Consider the following 20,408-nt stretch of genomic DNA (forward strand, 5'->3'; position numbering starts at 1 on the left):
GATCGCGCAAGTAAAGTTTTTACCTACTACTTATTGGTTGGAGTGAACTTTGACAATATCCGGATTCAATTATTGTCGATTTTTAAGAGCCTTCAATTTAGAATATTCAGACTTTCTTCATTTGTATGAAGGTTTCCACTCATCAAATGAATCATATACTATTATTAAAAGATACCAAGACCTTGTTAATGGTTGATTTTTTTAAGTATCAGAATCGTTTTCAATCGTTTGGCCGATTGGTCTTAGTAGTAACTAATGTAATCACTAGCCAGTCAACACTGAGGTTGAGTTCGAACCCCGCTTGTGCTGGTGCACTCGACCCCAAGCGTAATTGACTTTTTATATCGAAGGAAGGTTGTTTTCTCCCGTTACTCCGGCTTCCTCCACCGAAATAGCCTATAAGCGGTGCTTAAAAGTTGCGTTAAAAAAAAAAAAAAAAAAAAAAAAAAAAAAAAAAAAAAAAATCAGATCTTTGCACGTTCGTGATCCTTAGCTTTTTCTAAGGTGTTTATATATAAAGGAAACAGTAGTATACCATTATTCAATTTTCAAAATTCGAATGAGATAAACACAAATCCAGGTAGAATAAAGGAAAGCAAACAATTATAAGAGGAAAAAAATGGAACACCAGAAACATTCAACTGCAACAAAAACAAACGTCATCATACATAGAAACAGCTGTCTTATTACTGACTAAGCACAGAACATGCTAAGTAAAAATAGTTAGGTTAACCATGGTTTTATATGACTCCTGTGTGGATTCGTCGCTTTTCTTGTCTTGTCTTTTATGTAATGGTAATGTATTTTTTCTTCGACTTTAACCTTCAATCCTTCTGATATGTTTTAATAATGTAAACTTGCTTGTTGATAGGCCAATGTTATGTAAAAGAACGTCTCGTTTTCACAATAAGTTAATAAGATATTAAAACCTTGTTAGTAAATTTTCTTCATAAATACTACATGATGCAGTATATATTTAAACATTTTATTACGTGTTATTGTGTTTGTCCGTCCGTCTGTCCCGCGTAAGTTAAAGTTTTTGGTCGAGTAAGTCATTTGATGGAGTTGAAGTCCAATTAACTTCAAACATTGTACACAGGTTCCCTATGGTATGATCTTTCTAACTTTAATGTCAAATTAGAGTGTTGACCCCAGTTTCACGGTCCACTGGCCATAGATCATGATAGTACGAGTGAGGTATTCGTGTACTATGGACACATTCTTGTTATAATATAATTTTAGCGTGACTCGGTACTGAACATATCGTCATTGTGTTATTGTGCTATATATAACAAAGAAGATGTGGTATGATTTACAACTATAGGTCCCAGTACGGCCTTCAAGTCAATTATGTATTCCTGTTTTCATTTTTCTTATTTACTTTGTCTTTATTCCATTTTGTTTCTCTTGGTTGGAATTAAATGTAGTTATTTGTTTTTATAGTGAATAAGATAATAACACAACGTTGACGACTGTGCCTTTTTTTTTTACATTTTTACCTATTATGTCTGTTTGTTTTGCTCCCACATTGTCAATATAATGAAATTCGAAGCGACTGTCATACAAGTGAGAGGGTTAGTTAGCTATAAAATTGGTTTAATCCACCATTTTGACATTTGGAAATGCCCGTACTAAGTCATGAATCTGACAGTTATTTTCCATTTGTTTTGGTGTCTTTGAGCTTTTGATTTCTCAATTTTGTAATGGCATACCGTTTTTAATTTCCTATGGAGGTCGGCATTTTTTGTTATACTTTTCATTGATTTTGTTTTAGTTTTCAGAGGTAAGCACGGTAGAGGTATTTCAGTGCTAAAAAAAGGTAAATTAATACCGAAATGCTAGGAAAAATTCAATTTGGATTCAAGAAACAAGAATGCGTCTGTATTATCCTTTGCTTACTTTCACGTTTTATGGGATATTCAAGTTCAATCGCCAAATTTTAGTGATATTAAGTAAGAGAACATATTATGTTAGAGTGTTTTTACTTTTCCTCAAAAGGCATAAGTAGTTTATATACCATATTTTAGGTCTCAAATTTGACGTGGACATTACTTTTCCTCAAAAGGCATAAGTAGTTTATATACCATATTTTAGGTCTGAAATTTGACGTGGACATCATCAAGTTTATGAGTGGTTTGATTTTATTTTTATTTCATTTCATCTTTTTTTTTTGTGTTGATTCCATATCAAAAAAGTTCCTGTTTGATTTTGTGATAATTACGTTACATGTATGTTTCAAAAGAATCAGTTTTTTTTGATTGAATAACAACGCTTGTGCGTCATAGTATAATTCACCTTCACATTCCAATAAAGTTTAACATTCATGATGACACGTGCTGTCACAAAAAAGTGCACAGGTTATTAAAAGAAATATATGATAAAAAATAGAATTTTCCTGATCATAGCGAAACAATGCAATTTTAAGTATTGAATGCTTATTTTCGTAATTTCATAGGGTTGTAAAAGCGTTAACCGTGTGCACACTTTAAAAATGAAGCGCTTCATATAAAATGTACTTCAGTCAAGGCTTTTACACCCCAATGGATCTATAAAAAGAAGCATTCAATTCTTAAAAAAACATTTGTAGTCTTGGGTTGATGAGAAGCACATATATAGAGACACCTTACTATGAAGACAACATATTACACTGTATTTGTTTGGTTTTATGTAGTTGGGTTGTTGTCTAGTTGATATATAACCCAGATCTTATTTTCCATCTAAACACAAAAACTTAAGCAGATAGATTAGAACGAAGAAAACTTGAATCATTAATTCAAATTTTCTGTGCAGTCAACAATATTTGTTTTTTTTTTACATTTTAGTGTCTGATTTATTTATTTATATTCAAATATTGATATCAATTACACCTTGCGCCTGTCGTTCGTGTGACAATACTTCTAGTTTCATCATTTAACTTTGATGACACTTACTACTCAACATATCTATATGTATGGATTAAAAAAGATACTCACAAATGTCGACGCGCTCGATATAATTCCCTATCATTCACATACACATCCGTTTCATTCCTATAAAGTTTTAATGAGATCTCAATTGAAATTTAAAATTATCAAACTAAAAAGCACAGAAAAGGCATTTCTTTTGACAAAAGGTCAGAGTATTATTTACTAAACGTCCAGTGGCAAATATTTCAGGCATATTCTCGTTCACATATGAAAAGTGTGTCACTTATTTTTTTAGTAAACTGTAAATGTCTTCGATATGTAATTTGCTAAACGCATATCATGATCGTATAGAGATAAATATTGCATTTCAAATTTTTTCCTCATTTTCCGATAATTTATTTTAGAATATACTATTGATGAATATAAGAACTGAAATATAATGTTTTGGATACGTCTATAGATATATATTAATTAGGTATCCAATAGTTGGAACGAATTACATAATAATATATCGTAAAGTTTGTACCTTTATAGAGATTAACATGGTATACGATAAAACTAGATATATTGGTATTTTAAAAGGTCAATGTAATGGAAAATACAATAAAGCCTTAACACTTTCTCTAAACATTTTATAATTAAATAAAAAGAACAACAACTTAATCAGGATTTTCCCCGTGAAAAATTCTAGTACAGAATATGATATGGTTTGCACCAAGAGTAAGTTGTTTGAACTGGCATCTATATTTCTATATATATATATACTTACTTCATATTTATCATCAACACTTTTCAAACGCCATATATAGGCCCAATGCATCAAGTTTGCGTTAACTAATAATCACGTTTCCTAGCTATTTCCTTGTTTGAAAATTCTCAATTTTTAAAAAACATAATCAAATCATAATAAACATAGAGGAAATGACTACTCATATTTAATTAACTGAATAAAAGGAAATGCAAATTATTTTATTACATCTTTTTATTACATTGGAATTTTTGTTGTTCACAAAGTTGTAATGGATTTATTAACTTATATATCTTTTGCCAATTTTGCTTTATATCACATCTTAGCAGGTATGTGAAAAAATAACTACGTTTGCTTTATGCCCTTGGTCAAATCTCTGATAATATTTTTAATTGTTATACATTGATATAAATCAGAAACGAAAATAAATTGAAATAATTACAAAAATGATAGTAAAATCTAATAATGTATGTTTCCAGATACTATAGTAAACATCTTGCTTCGTAAACAAATCAAAGAGCAGGAGTTGTATGTGTACATTTTCATACAAAGATTGAGATGGTGTTTCATCTTTTAAGAGACGATAAAATCGTTACAAGTGAAAATTGTCTGATATTTTCCATGAAAATATCATTTTTGTTTTATTTCGATATTTCAGATGACAAATTTGTTAAATCAGGAGACAATATCACACTACAATGTTCTCTATTAGGAAATTCATTTCGGTGGATGAAAGATAGTCGCATTCATCTTACCGATAACAAGAAATATGATGGTACAAGCACATCTTCTTTAACAGTTATTAATACTGATCGTCACGACACTGGACGTTATAGCTGTAATGTATTTACGAGTTTGGGTGTATGGCGAAGTGGTACTGATTATAAATTGAACATCATTTGTAAGTAATTTGATTATGAAAATCAGCAAAAATGTCTATAAATTTATCACGTAGTGAAATATACCTCAAGAGTTTTAAAATACATCAGAATAAAATGCCAGAATTTTTATTTGACCTTGTTTTCACTTTGAACCAATTGTAAACTTTTTATACTGGCATGTATGATGAGGTTAATGATAAGTGGTTAGCTTAATATATCAGCATATGGTATCATTTATACGTTTTTTCCTTCAAGTAAACGGCAACTGGAGCAAATGGTCAAAGTGGAGTGAATGTTCCAAAACATGTGGTGGTGGTGTGTGGACTAAAAGTAGGTCATGCACAGACCCTTCTCCTTTGAATGGAGGTTTGGATTGCGTAGGAAGCCCTTACTATACAAGGATATGTTCAATAGAACCTTGTCCGGGTATGTTTATATGTAGAGAGCGTCAAAACAGCCTTTTATCACTTTTCAAATGAAAGTTGCTTTTTTTTTTAACAACATAAATTAATATTTATTTCAAATATTGGCTTGTTACAAGCTCCTCCTGATATTCCCTGTTACAATCCACTAATCACTCAGGGTAGTGATTAGTTGTAGAATACATATTACATCTTGTACATCAAATATATATTAAATAATATCCCTTAATCACTTAATATGACTATTTATATGTTTTCTAAAAGTTGCTAAAACATTACTTTTAATTTTCAAACATACTCTTCTATTGAACTCATTGAGTAAAATTGAGAAAACATTGACATTTTTTGTCTTTTGATCTGATACGTAGTAGGCTTTGTAAATGGAAAAACCCAAAATTATTAAAAAAGAGTTAAAGTCAAAATATTCTTCTTCAGAAGTTTTATATCCAAATACTAAGTGTCTTAGCTTTATCTTAAAAGTTATTTTACTGTTCTTTAAAACTTTATTTATTTTATTTCAAAACATTTTTAAATACGGACACAGTATAAAGAAGTGATCATAATCTTCTTCTTGTGTACAAAAATTACAAGAACTATTGTTTACAATTTTCCACCTGCATAAAATTTCTTTGTAGGTAGAATATGTTGTAGTAATTTCGATCTAAAAATTTTAAGTTTATTTTCTTTTAAATATCTGAATAAAAAGTTATATAAATAGTTTTGATATACCACATCATCTATATCAAATATACACAGTCATTTTTTGGGTCCAATAGCTGGTGCATTTTATTTATTTATCAGAGACTTAAATAAAAGTTTATTTGTTAATGCTTCTAATTTTATAGGTAAACCATCCAATATAAATTGGTTTCTTTTTATATTAACAATACTTTTTATAGAATTTTCCGATTTTAAAATTGTTGCCCAGTCTTTTGGTATAGATTTTTTTACTAAATTAATTTCAACTATCCAGTTTGATTTATTTTTTAGTTTATTTAAAATGATGTCTTGGGAAATACAGCATTTTTCATCTATGATATCATTTACATAAATAAGATCGCTTTTAATCCATTTTTTTAAATATAGCTTTAGTTTCAAATTTAATAAATTCATTGTTCCATTATATTTGTTTTCTTATGTCTGTAAATGTTTCCGTATTTTTGTTAGACCTCCACCAGTTGATTTCCAACATTTAATGATATCTTTATAAAAATCTGGGATATTTTCAATGCTTTCGTTTGTCTTATCACTACTGTTTGTTTGAAACACTAACCAGTTTGACCCAAAATTATAAAAATAGTGTTGAGGTATAATTGTCCACCCTCATTTTGACAATCATTTACTAGTCTTTTTACCCACATAGCTTTTAAAGCAGTGAAGTAACTTCTTATATCTAAAATATCCAATCCCACCTTTTTATATGGACCAATATTTGAATTTCTTTGTACTTTATCTGGTTTATTATCCTAAACAACTTTTTTCTATTTCTTTTAAATGTTTCTCTGGAACAAGCAGATCCCACACTTATGTTTTAATTATCAAAGTTGCGTTTTTTACACTTTTAAAACTGTATTATTTCAGATGAAGAAATATCAAAAGAAGTACATTTTTAATGGTTTTTGTTATTCCCAAAGATCTTATTGCGATTAATCTGAATAACATGTTTATCACACTGTTTGGTTTATGGTGAAAATTTAAAATGTATGAATAACATTTTTTGGGGAAATATGTATAATCTAAATGAAGTGCTTTACACTAGCAATTACCGACAATATATTTTAAGTACTTTAATTTCGCGTAATGTTAGTGTTTCTATATATGGTTAAAATGCTTTACATATTTATTACCTCTAACAAAAGTTATAATATGAAATATTGATCAAACAATTGAATGTGATTCATATCATCACGCTTCCGATCATCAATTCAAATTACGTATAAGTCATTTTAATATTAAAAATAATTAATCTTTTTTTTTGGTCAAATATTTTTAAAAATCGTGTTTCTTTTTCCTTTGTTAAAACGTTAACACACATTCTCTTTATATTCCCCAACACATAAAACGAACCTTGGTTACACCATCCGCCTAGCGTTTACTAGTTCAGAACAATGAGTCATTTCTTCACACAAATATATACAAGAGATTCTCTGCAACTTGTTTATCACTTATTATGACTATGTTCTTTCAGCTCAAATCATACCGTAATATATCGTACATATTATTTTCATAAAATTTTCGCATATACCAGTACTGATATGTCATTTAATACACGTCAATCGGGTGTTTAATTTATTGAGATGAAATTAAAAGATTTCGCAATGATTGCTTACTTCGTTATATGTTAATGACGACACATTTTACCTACGGTACGTAGTTTTTCCGGATCAATCTTACATAACCTGTGTACAGAATTTTTTTTAAAGCAATCACGACATAAACTACATTTTGACAGATTATGTACCATATTTCAATTGAATGGATGTTTCCTGTGGGTTTTACTTTGTACAATGTGTTATTCAAATAATCAAGCTAGATTTGAATCGAGTATTTAAGAAATATGTTTAATCTTTTAAAAATGATAAAAACCCGAACTTTTGAATTTGTTTTTCATAATTTTAATGTTATGTCTGTGAAAAAATGAAAAATATATTTGATTATCTTGATCGAATTCATTCGCATTTCGGCAAAAATGGAAAACTTAATGATCCTTAATGTATTGTTTTCTTCAGTTGATACTATATTGTCGTCTAATCCGCATATGTTTTGCTTAATATACTTCTTGAAAGAGATTAATAGAAATTTTCAAAACAATTATATGACAACTATATACAACAAATTATTATTCATATACGTTTGTCTTCAAATGATAAAGATTTGTCGACCATAAATTATAGTGGGGATATGAAAACCAAGATTATACATTCTACATTGAATACTGGTAAAATCATTACTCCTTGAATTGATGATTTAAGTGTATTGGATATGTTTAAAATCTAGTGGATCTAAAGTTAGTAGTTTTATATTTGGCGATAAAATAATTAGTAAGCCTTTACATTCATAATACTGTGTACGCATTATAAATTGCTAAAATCGAAAATCAAAGCAAAAAAATACCAGGCATGTCTTGTACAAAAGTTTAACAGAACAATCATATGGCGCATTTTGAATTCCACAGTTTAAATAACTTCAAACATTTCCTACTACTGTTTAGTAAAATTAGTACCATAATCGATTTGTAAATCATAACTTATTCTAAATTTACTGTTTGCAAAAGTATAAATTGTTCTAAATAATAGGGATGTTCTGATACCTAACAGAAAACCCTGGCCGTTTTTGAAATTAACTGTTTGCAAAAGTATAAATTGTTCTAAATAATAGGGATGTTCTGGAACCTAACAAAAAAACTTGACCGTTTTTGGCACAGCTTTTTTGAACGTTTGGTCCTCGATGCTGTTCAACTTTGTACTTGTTTCGGCTTTCAAACTTTTGTGTCTTGGCGTCACTGGTGACTCTTGTGTGGACAGAATGCACTGGCGTATTAAAAGTTTTTAAACTTTGTTAGCTATTATTCGTGTGTTTCTTTGTCAAATTTGTTCTCCTATTTATATTGTAGTCCTGTAATGTTGTGTTGTCATTTTAATGTTATATTTCACATGGCCATAAAAGAGGGAGGTTTGGCATGCCACAAAACTAGGTTCAATCCACCATTTTTTCCTTTAAAAATGTCCTGTACCAAGTCAGGAATATGACCATTGTTATATTATAGTTCGTTTCTGTGTGTGTTACATTTTAACGTTGTGTCACGGTACTTATCTATCCCAAATTCATGTATTTGGTTTAGATGTTATATTTGTTATTCTCAAAGGATTTTGTCTAATGCTTAGTCCGTTTCTGTGTGTGTGTATGTGTGTGTGTGTGTGTGTGTGTGTGTGTGCTACATTTTAATGTTGTGTCGTTGTTTTCTTATATTTAATGCGTTTCCCTCAGTTTTAGTTTGTTACCCCGAAATTGTTTTTTTGTCCATGGATTTATGAGTTTTGAACAGCGGTATACTACTGTTACCTTTATTGTTCACTTTAAATACATTTTTTCAGATTTTGAAGAACGATCCAACAGAAATAAGTCTGAAACTGACATTCAATTATTGCAGACAACATTTTCAGATGTAACTATAGGTAATATTCAATTGTGCCATTTTCAAAATGTTTGTAATATACTATGATCATACCGGACATATCATAAGCTTAACAAACGACTTTTACAGATTCTCCGTTGATAAATAATTCAGAAACTCAGGTTAAGACACCCTCAGACGAAGTTGATTTAGATGAATTTGGCTATTATTTTATGTCTCTTATGGTTTCTGACATGAATACATATATTTTTAACATCTCTGGCTTCCACAAATTTCGGTTTAAGGGTTCCGAATGACAGTAAATTTATAAAAGCGTTTCGGACACACGAAAGTGCTGTTTTCATTTATACATATATTTTCAAATAAGACCAAACAATATCTATTGAAAAGTTTACACCAAGATGACGACTTCAACTTTGCAACGAGGAATACTCCGTTCAATAGCTTAATTTTTCTTGTAGACTTATCGTGATGAAAATGAGTTCGCTCTCACGCTTAAATCATTTGAATTTTAAATCAATTTTCAATTGTGCCAATGTCTACATATATATAAAATTGAATTCGTCATGAACATAAACTTGAAAGAAATATACACATACTTTGAAAACGTTGATATTGAAACAAGAGCAGTCTAGAAATCCACTTCTCCAATCCAATAGCCAACTTGTAGTTTAAAAAAACCTTTCTACGCCTCATTCGATTGAAATTCGTAAGACCTTCAGAGAATCCAGGAGCTACAATCACAAAGAGGGGCGAAAGATACCAGAGGGACAATCAATATAGACTATATGTTTGCTATTTTCACCGTAGTGGTATATTGCAAATAATTTGAAGAATTGAGATAATAATTGGGTTAACATTATGATATACATTTATTTTCGTCTTGTATGGTTGAATTTTTAAGCAATTATAACAATTAGGGACAAGAGCAAGTGGCATCATTGTTAATTTAGAAAACTGTCGTAAATTTTTTAAATATATTGTAAAAAAGCGGTAATAACGAAATTCACAAACGTTGACGTCAAAATCACATCACTTATCACGCAACTGGTGACATTCTTATATATTTTCATCAAATTAACATTACATTATAGCAGTTACAAAATGTCAGATTTTCGGAAACCAACTCGTTCGAATTTATATAACTAGTATATAGTTTAACTGCATTGATGCATTTATGTTCATTAACGGGGCACTATCTGTCAAATTCATGTTTACCGATTTGTATCAAATTCTAATATTTGATCTATAAAGTAAAGGCAACAGTAGTATAGGGAAAACGGTACTATTTATTCTGCCATATGCGACAATATTAACATTTTCTAAATTTACCACTTTTTAAGATAAAAACCCTGATAAAACAGTTATATGTTGTGTTAGTACTTTATTATTGTTTTTTAATAATTAAAGCCAAATAGTATCATGACCAACTTCCAACGGATTTGTTTATGTTATTCATGCCCACCGTCATTTTGCACTAAATTTATGAAATTTTGCAAGTCTTTTAGAATAATTCTCTAGAAAGTATTCCAATAGGTTTCAAAATTTATATTGTAAATATACACACTGCAGTTATTCATATATAAATAAAAAATATATTGTACCCTTACATCCAATCACAGCGCTCCTAATTTGACTTCCTTCACCTGCCTTGGGTTCACAAAAGACCAACCTAATGCTGGGAAAATTAAATACTACCGTTTTCCCTATACCGCTGTTCAAAATTCATAAATCAATAGAGAAAAACAAATCCGGGTTTCAAACTAAAACTGAGGGAAGCGTATCAAATATAAGAGAACTACGACACAACAGAGACACAACACCGAAATGTAGCACACAGAAACAAACTATAATGTAACAATGGCCATTTCCTGACTTCGTACAGGGCATTTTATGAAAAAATGGTGGGTTGAACCTGGTTTTGTGGCATGCCAAACCTCCGGTTTGAATGGCACTGTTAATTATAACATCAAAATGACAACATTACACGACAGGGTTACAATAAATAAACAGATAAATGGGAGAAAATATAGGACAGAGAAACAAACGAATAATAGCCATCAAAAGGTAACAGGTTAAAAAATATTTTTATACGCCGTCATGCGCTACGTCCACACAAAATTATGCTCAGATGTAAAAAGTTTGAAAGCCATAACAACTACAAAGGAGTAGGTCCGGTAAGGACCGATTTTGGCCTCAAATTTCAGGTCCATCTTACGAAAGATTTTGACAACTTTTTAAACACTTAAGTGTCTATTTCATTTCAATCAATTAGTTTATGTGAAAGATTTTAACTGATTTAGTCATAAAAACGACCCGATTCAAGCTCAAATATGAAAAATCTACCAAATATGCCGAAAAATGTCACTTTTCAGATGGTTTTTGTCAAAGTGGCCGCATCCGTGTTCATCCTTAACCTTTATATATGTTATGTATTATCATAAAATACAACTCACATTTCAATATTAAGGATGAACACGAATGCGGCCACTTTCGTTTCACACGAAAACCGTCTAAAATTTAACTAAAATGCTAGAATTGTGAAGATTTCAGTAATTTAGCATGACTTAATGGTGCTAGTATCCGATTTATGTGCATTGTATTGTCAAAAACAGCCCATATTTATGTAACAGAAGCATTCTACTGTCCAATAAATAACTAAAAGTTTACATTTTAACAATTTTGTAAAACTGCTATATTTTGGGGCCAAAAAGGGGTCTTACTAGACCTACCCCTTTGAAGATCGCCGAGGACCAAAAGTTCGAAAAAGTATATCAATGTAAAAAATTATCCAAAATATTAAAAGTCTAAATAAGCAATATACAAGACATTGGTTCGTTAATATGTAGCTTCTTTTCGTGTGTATTTAAGTCTAGACGCCATCTTATTAACCGTCGAGTTGACCTTCGAATGCCATATAACGGGTATTAACATAAATATGGATTTAGAGAGATTCTATCACTGCATCGAGTGTAATACGATATTTATCAACTCGAGACAGTTAAATTTTTAAATTTAAAACGCGAGGCTGGCCGAGCGTTTTTAATATTTAAAATTTAAATGTCGAGAGCGGATAAATATCGTATTACACGAGATTTAGTGCTGGAATCTGTTTCTCTAATGATTTTCAAACAATACGCAGGCAAACTTATTCCTTCTTTGCGACTGATCTGCAAAAAGATGTGTTCCTTCTATGTGACGTCATCAGGCATGGTCGCCTTTTTTCATGCCGTCACAATAAGATATTCACAGGAAAACAAGAACATTCGACGTCACAATCGGGTTTTAACAATGAAGAACTGAGATTAAACAAACCACACGTTGATTAAATTTTTTATACAATGGGTTACAAAGGGATAAATTGACGAAGAATTAGAGAAAAATATATATATAAGACTCGTGTATTTGGATTTTTCTAGGTCTGTTTAATTTAATATTGTAAATCAAAAATATATGTTAATCATAATTTTTACCTGTATAAACATGATTATTTGTGAATCAAATCAGTCGATCAAATAATTTACCTTTGTTTCACCTGCAATGTTGACATCCTTTTCCTTTAAATAATTAAAGACGCAAAATGCTTGCAGTATCCATCCTTATCTAACGGGTTAAATTGAAGTTCACATGCATACGGATTCAACGTGATCGAATTATTCACTTGCAAGTGAATAATTCATCATCAATGTTTCATAGCTTATTTTGACAAAATTGAACCATACTGGCTTCAAAAAGCGATATTATAGTATTTCGCTATTTCACTTGCATAAATCATTGAACAAAAAAAATCATATTTTATCTCGTAGCTAGTGACCCTTTAAGGCATTTGATTCTCATAAAACAAATTGTCATTGCATTTTAAAAGACTGCCTTTAACTCTTAAAAATAGATTTATCATTTGATTTTAGGCTTCATTATGGTAGGAGTTGGATTTACAATTATTGTCATAACTACTGGTGTTTTGGCAATACTGTGTAATAGATATCGTAAACCAAATATATTACCAGTACGACAAAAACAAAAACTTTTCTTCCCGGGAACTTCGGATAAAACTGAGATGAAGTTTTGGAATACAGACATTGATCATCATGCCATACCTACTTTGCCCATTGATGAAAACATAGGAAATTATGTGTATAATAATGAAATATTGGAACTAGAATCAAGATCTCAACGCCAGAAAAAGGTTAAAACACCACAATTTTCACAAAATACATTAACACAGGGATATTACTTACAGAGTGAAAAATGCGATTCCAATTTGGAAAGCCATGTCTTTCTACCCGTTGAATCACGATATGAGTATTTTGAAATTGACGAAGAACTGTCCACCAATTTATCATATGATAATGCAAACTTCTCGTACGAAGACCTAATTGCAAAAAAACAGTACTTATATTTGCCAATAAATCAAAGTATAAATAGTGAAAACATTGACGGGAACTCAATAGTTAGCCCAACTGATCATAACTATATAGACGGGAAGTCATCATTTCAACTTAATGAGTATGGCTATATAGACGGAAATACATCATTTGAACCTATAGATTATGGATATATTGACGGACAGTCATCATTTGAACCAGCTGACTATGACTATATAGACGAGTAGTCATAAGTTGAATTAATTGATTTCTGGCTTTATAGACCGAAAGTCCTCATTTTAACCGCTTATTATGACTACTAGTATATAGATATGTAGTCATGATTTTAACCAGCTGATAAAGATGGCTAAATGTAGGCTTGATGTCATCGTTTAAACCTTTGGAGTATTGTGTTAAGCAGGGTTCCGCTGGCGATCGCCATTTTCGCAATTTGCGAAAAAATAATAATTGTGGCGATAAAAATTCGTCATTTGCGAAAGAATTTGGCGAAAGAAATATATAAGCGATTTATTTTACTCCATCTTGTTATCTACTTTTTTTTCGAGTTTCTCGGACTTTAGCCGATCAGACAATACTCGGAATTCACCCTGACCTCATTAAGATTTGGACAGAAAATCAATAATCAGCTGATTGCATTTTATAGCTATCGACAACAAAGGACTAATTAATAAAGGTGTGGATTGAATTGTTTGACAAAATGATATGGTTAAATGGCTTCCGCTAAATGTCACATACAGAATTTATTTACCACTTTGCGACGCACGTGTTTGAAGCAAACTTTTGACGTCTCCTCTCCTTTTAAAGAAAGTTTAGAAAAGAAAGCTGTTGTTGTGACGAAAAATTTTCAAAAGCAAGAAAAATCTCCGATTTAAAACTTTAATTATCCTTTGACTTTATGTAATTGATTAGGGAGACTACTTTAAAGTCGTTTGAGTGACACACCTGTTTCAAGCATAGTTTTACGTCTCAACTTTTTCATTTACGATGGTCAAGAAAAGAAAACTGTCGTTATGAAGAAATCTATCCAAAAGGTTGGGAACAACCCCTCGAATGAGAGTAACCCTTCAATGTTATGACTCAACAGGAAACGAGGGATCAATTTCATGTGATAAAAGCTTTTGTTTTGTTGTAAAAACCACTTCTTAGTACAAAAGGGCACATCAGTATTATTCTTTTAAAGAAACTTTCCCTACGAACTATACTGGTATTATATGATGAAAGCATGTCCATCAAGTTTGTTATATTCCAGGACTTATATCTTCTTTATTATTAAAAGTATAGTGGCCCCCTCATTCAGAAAAGTTGTTTAAAATATACAATGAATATTTTTCCCTTTTAAGTTAAGAAAAATTCTGTTGTTTTAAAGTTAATGTTTAGTGTTTATTCATTAAAATGTAGACTCTAAAATAAGTTTGAGAGAATAATCATTGACACAATAGGGCAAACGCATCTTATTTAAGGGAGAGGGCAGAAAAAAGGTAAATTTTAAACGAAAAATATATTTATGTTACTTGGCGAAAAAAATAATGAAGTGGCGAAAAATATATTGTTTTGGCGTAAGAGGTGGCGAAAAAAAAACAATTGACCATGGGGAAACCCTGGTGTTAAGCATGAATGCTTATTATTAATAAAGAAATCATGTTCAGTTATTTCGATAGTCTAAAAAAAATAATAACTAGGAATTAAACAGTTAATATAGAAATCCACTTAACCACCTGTATCGAACATTCAATGTCTTAGGAGATGCCTTTCTCTCAAGTTGATAAAAAGTGCTTTAACATTTCCCCCTTCTTCCATTATAAAAACAAAACATAACAACCTATACTAAACTGTTTATAACCGGATGGTCTAGATATTTTGACTAAATGTCTCTCTAAACTTCCTTCTTCCAACTTTTTGGGTATACATGTATATACATGGATTAAAGTCAAATAAAATCATAAAAAATTAAACACATATTACTGTTTATGCTGTTCCTCGCCTTTAAGCTTTTGTTAGGTGTTCACTAATAAAGTAAAAATGTAATATTGTACATTGACCAGTCTCAAGCGGTAGATTAATGGGTTTCTGTCATTATTATCGAAAATACAACTCAAAGTATGTATAGTATAGCTATGTAGACTTTTTAACTTGATTTTAACCGAAACTTTTATAAAGAAAAAAAAAACCCCCAATAATCCTTGTTACGACGAGAACAAAGTTTACCAATTATAGTAGAAAATTAAGCAAAGAATGTAGGTCAGGTTATCCATAGGTTTATTTCACACACTGATTGCATTTTTTACAGGTCTTTAAATCTGTTCAAAAATCATTATAGGTAAATTTCTTTTTGATAACTATCTTCAACATTATTTGGAATTCATGAATATTTACTATCCAGATTTTAATGCTTCAAATTAGTTGTTTTACAAGTCAAATTTTGACATATGTTTGGAATTTTAGAGATAAAAAAAAACCCGCACAAAACTAATCAAAACTGAAGTCATTAGGGAAGTATAGGTAACATGTTTCGTCTTCACTCACTCACTTTCGACTCAGCAGATCTCTTAACATACAAACTTCCCCGTGAATGTTATTAGGAAGTTCAACTGAAATACACGAGAAGGAACCGATTCACGTTTTAACTGCTACTTAATAGACGTTTATCACACACCTTTTTTTTATTCATGTATATTTGTTTGATTGACTTGTCTTGGACCATTCTACCTTGATTACGTTTGATTTCTCTTTTTGTTATATTTTCGTTCTTTTTTTATGATGGAATATCCATATTAGTAGTATGAACAGTAAAATATCATTGGAGGCCAATTCATCATCGAATGTTCTTGAACAGGACAAATGAGAAGACAAAAGAGGGTTTTAAGGGAATACGATACAGTTTTAATTTCAAAATTAACTATGTAATAAAAATTATACCTTCATGTGCTACTTTTTTTTTTTAGTAGAATGAGGTAAAAATTTCAGATATTTGCTCAAATTCGGATTTGTGGACGTATTTTTCCTCCCGACAGAAATGTATAGCTTTTTTTGTTTTAAAAGATACATATAAGCACACCAGTAAGCCGCTAGAATAATGAATTAACTATGTTGAGGTTCGTTTTTGAGTTTTGTGGATAGTGTTTGTCTTTCTATCTTCTAATAAGTTACAATTATAATGATGTAAGTGTGGAGTAATGTTCATTCATTATAAGGTTGTGCATAAAATGAGATCTTTAAAGCTTTCGAAAGGGAATGCATATGAATAAAAAGGAAATGTTGGTATGCATACTTACGTTTCGTCAATGTCTATTAGATATTAGCTGTATAATACAGAATCATGTCCTTACTACAATTATCTGTCGAAGTAATGTTGAATGTCCATCTGGTATCGTTTGCCCCTCTTTTAGTATACTGAAGGCTGTTTTCAATCAAAATATGCATTATCAAAAGGATGAGATAATGATTTCCCGTCTGTATAGTCATGATTAATAGGTTCGTATGAAAAATTCCCGTCGATGTTTTCACCTTTTATACTTTGATTCAAGGACACACTCGTGTAATGTTTCTTTCTAATAAGTCATCGTACGAATAGTATGCACGTTCCAATGGTTAATTACTCGAAGATATTTTAACAACGTCAATATATTTATATATTGGGTAAATTGATAGATTTACTTAGCTACTCAATTATCCTCAAAATTGCGTAACTTTGTTCATCGTATGTTTCAAAATTTTAATGACGGATAACAAAGGTACAGTATTGACTATCACAAATAAATCGATAGAGATTGTCGGTTCATGACAAATGTTTAAGCCAATTGAGATGACTATACAATTTCTCATAGTGAACCTTTCATATCTAGATAACTTATATGGAGTATTTCTAGGGGCCCGTTATAGATTGCTGTCCGTTGTGAGCGAAGACTACATGTTGAAGACCTTACTTTGACCTGTAATGGTTTACTTTAAAAAAGTATGACTTAAATGGAGAGTTGTCTAATTGAAACTCATACCACACCTTCTTCTAATGTTGACTACTGGGCTGGTGATACCCTCGGGGACGAAACGTCCACCAGCATTGGCATCGATCCAGTGGTGTAAATAGTTATCAAAGGTACCAGGATTATAATTTAGTACGTAAGACCCGCGTTTCGTCTACATTAGACTCATCAGTGACGCTCATATCAAAATATTAATAAAGCCAAACAATTACAAAGTTGAAGAGCATTGAGGATCAGAAATTCCAAAAAGTTGTGCCAAATGCGGCTAAGTGTCTATTCCTGTGATAAAAAAATCCTTAGTATTTCGAAAAATTTAAAGTTGTGTAAACAGGAAATTTATAAAATTGACCACATTATTGATATTCATGCCAACAACGAAATGTTGACTACTGGGCTGGTGATACCCTCGGGGACGAAACGTCCACCAGCAGTGGCATCGACCCAGTGGTGTAAATAGTTATCAAAGGTACCAGGATGATAATTTAGTAAGCCAGACGCGCGTTTCGTCTACATAAGACTCATCAGTGACGCTCATATCAAAATATAAATAAAGCCAAACAAGTGTATATATGATATTCATGTTTGCACATTCTAATATTTGTTGTGTGGTCATTGCATAAATTGTCGTAACAGCTCATGAATATCTCTAATCTTTGTTCTTGCTTCTGGACATACTGTAAATGATAGTTTTAAAAAATGTAGTGTTTTGACAAATGAACATATTTTCATGTCGGAAGGAAGCGGTCTACAAATATACAATATATACTAACTAATACGCCACTAAAACTACATTTAACCAACACAAGTCTACTCACACTTTTTTTTAAAGCTGATAGGAATGAAGAACTTCGAGTTATTATTCCTGATTTTTGGAAATTTTCTGTCTGTTTGCTTGTCATTACAAAGCAATAATACATCGACGCAATCCTTGCAAGATGAAAGAATATCAGCTCTGGAAAGAAGTCTACAAAAATATGACAATATGTTGCATAATCTGTGTGAAGATTATAAAAAAAGGTATGTTATTATATATCTAGTCTTTGTTAAATTAATATAATAATGAGCTCGTACATATTTTGTTTGCAAAATTAGGGAATGACCATTTATTTAAACAAAAAAAGGTGGGGTTCTTCATAAAATAAAAATATTGATGAAAATGAATATTGTGATAAAGCAGATGAGAAAAAATATCTTCTGTATCCAGATTTGCACCATACCTTATAGTGTTTGTGAAAAAATAATTTGATTGATAACGTCAAAAAAACTTTAAGCACAAGAAATTTTGACTTGTACAAAAAACTAAAACCCCTTTTTTAAAGGTTAACTGTTTGCTCCCTTAGTCTAATCGTAAGAGTATACATATTTTGAAATGACGCAATAAGAGACATCAATAATAAAACTCAAGTGATGCAACATTGCATAATCTCTGCTTGGTGTACATGTGCCATCATCCAAGAAATGATGATCATGGAAAATTTCGAATGTCAAACTAAGGAGACACTTTTTTGTTTGTTCGAAAATGTTTCCACTCCCTTTCCCATATTCAAACAATAATTCAAAAATTGAAAACTTATCCTTGAATGCAAATTACACACATTTCATAGAGAAAGGATAGCTATTTGCACAACTCTCATCTTTTTTATGATTAGATTATTTGCTATGGCCAATTTTTTTTATTCATTCATTATTTTTTTTTATTTTCTGAGTGTCTACTGTTTTATTTTTCAGTTTTGTTTTATCACTTAATCATACCACGTATTTTATTTGATCATTTCATCATACCCCGTATTTTATTTTATTTTTATAGAAAAATAAACAAGAATGATTAGAATAATCAACCGGTTCAATACATATAACCTAATTTTCAGAGCCAGTGATGTTCTATGCAATAATAAAGAACCAAAGATTCGATCTACAAAAAGATTCCACTGTGGTTTTTGAGGAGCTAGTTATTAACAAAGGTCATCATTACAATCAAAACAGTGGAATTTTTGTAGCTCCAAAAAGTGGTATTCACCTTTTCTCCTGGACCGTCTCAACAGAAACAACAGGATAAATAATAGCCGAACTGGTCATAGAGAACAATGTAATATCTTCAACCGGAAATACAGATACAAATGGCGGATATCAATCAGCGTCAATGACAGCTTTGGGTAGACTGGAAAAGAATGACCACGCTTTCATTAGAACGACAGGGTTTGGGACCACTAACAGTTTTAGAAGTCAAGACAATTACCCACAATCATCCTCTCTCGGAGTTCTGATCAGTAACGAACTGTAGAGCTTCATTTTCGAAACACTGTTAATCTAATTACTGATATTCTATTGTTCATAGTATGATATTATTGCATCGATATGTACGAATATAATGCCGAGTCATAAATTAGTAGCACGTTTAAATTAGTCTTCTCAATTCTAACAACATATTTTATTTTTTTTTCAGACTGTTTATATAATTAACAATGTATACAAGTTAAAAGATAACCCAATATTTTTTCTATTTTTTTTTTACCCCTTTTCAAAACTTAAAACACTTCACCTTGCCCGGACTTATAATGGCAAGTTTGTAAGGCATGTTCTGTCAAAAAAAAAAAAAAAACAGGACCATAAAGACATAACGCACACATGTTTAGTAGAACATTCGCGTGATTATATTGACATAAAAAAGATGTAGTATATTTGCCAATGAGACAAATCTTCTTCAAAGACCAAAAAACAAACTATAAAAATACTTTAAATGGGAATCATCGCATCAAATCAAAACTGCGCATGATTTTTTTTTGGTAAAACACACCAAGCATACATCTCAGAGGACTCGAAATTTAATTTGTGTTGTTTCTTTATTCGTAGATCATCTTAATCAATCATGAAATGAATGGATTGATGTAAGAAAACAGCTTTTGTTGATATACACCCCACATGTACCAAGTTTTAGAATAGTTTTATTGATA

At 30.8% G+C, this 20,408-nt stretch overlaps 1 protein-coding gene and 1 pseudogene across 1 annotated transcript in view; both read left to right on the plus strand.

The window, feature by feature from the left end:
• The window catches only part of LOC143082661 (sodium-coupled monocarboxylate transporter 1-like), a 39,225-nt gene extending 25,358 nt beyond the window's left edge, over positions 1–13,867 (plus strand). Inside the window, exons 17-20 of the transcript XR_012980431.1 lie at positions 4,313–4,555; positions 4,791–4,961; positions 9,052–9,132; positions 13,001–13,867. The gene's annotated coding sequence lies outside the window, so the exon portion shown is untranslated. The remainder of the gene's footprint in view (positions 1–4,312; positions 4,556–4,790; positions 4,962–9,051; positions 9,133–13,000) is intronic.
• Positions 13,868–18,193: 4,326 nt separating this feature from the next.
• LOC143082663 (uncharacterized) lies at positions 18,194–19,944 on the plus strand (annotated as a pseudogene).
• The last annotated feature ends 464 nt before the right edge of the window (positions 19,945–20,408 follow it).

Source organism: Mytilus galloprovincialis, chromosome 7 (assembly GCF_965363235.1).
Source record: "Mytilus galloprovincialis chromosome 7, xbMytGall1.hap1.1, whole genome shotgun sequence".
NCBI classification, from domain to species: Eukaryota; Metazoa; Mollusca; class Bivalvia; order Mytilida; family Mytilidae; genus Mytilus; species Mytilus galloprovincialis.